The following is an 821-nucleotide window of genomic DNA, read 5'->3' as shown; positions in this document are numbered from 1 at the left end:
AATAGGATGAACCGGCCCCGTGGATATCTTTGCTTCGGAACAAAACAATTGGAATTAGGCTCGGTCAACTGGAATGTGTATTAGCCATATAAAAGATCTTTCGATTGAGAAGATCCATCGACTTGAGACAAAGAGAAAGGTCTATCTATTTTAGTTAGTTATTCAGTTAAACCAATGAAATGATTCATTATTGGAGTAGATAGCAAGAACCATTTCATCGGACATGCGTATTTTTTATTTTCCAATGGATTTACATGTTTAATTAATGGAAATTTTTTGATGTAGTGAGTAATAGGCTCTGGTTGTTCGTCGTTCAACAATTCTTGTTTAGGCAGTTCATACCATTCATACATAGTGTTTTGATCTAAGATTTCAATTCTTCTATTTTTCAGCAGTAGCATATTGTTCCATGTAGCTAAAGTCAAAAATATGGAAGAAATAAGTCTTTCCACGACTCTACCACCCGGTCAATTTTGTTCCACTTAATCCCTCTTTCATGGCCACATATCTTTCCGGCTAAGGAATGGGAAATCTTTCTCCTCTTACATGAATCAAATGTTTCATTTTATCCAGGAAAAGCCACATCTTTCTCAACAATTTCTTTGTCATTTGATCCAATAGCGTTCCATTAGATAGGAACAGATTAGATAAATACTGATAACTCTCGGATGGAGTATTAGAACGGAAAGATCCATTAGAGAATAAACTATTGGTTCTAAGCCATCTCAGACGATGAATCAACAATTCAAAGTGCTTTTATTGAGTATTCTTGATGAACCAGTGTTTATATATAGATGTAGGAGGCTTTGTTTGGGAAGTAA

Source organism: Papaver somniferum, chromosome 6 (assembly GCF_003573695.1).
Source record: "Papaver somniferum cultivar HN1 chromosome 6, ASM357369v1, whole genome shotgun sequence".
Classification (NCBI taxonomy): domain Eukaryota; kingdom Viridiplantae; phylum Streptophyta; class Magnoliopsida; order Ranunculales; family Papaveraceae; genus Papaver; species Papaver somniferum.
Note: the sequence above shows the minus strand (reverse complement) of the source record.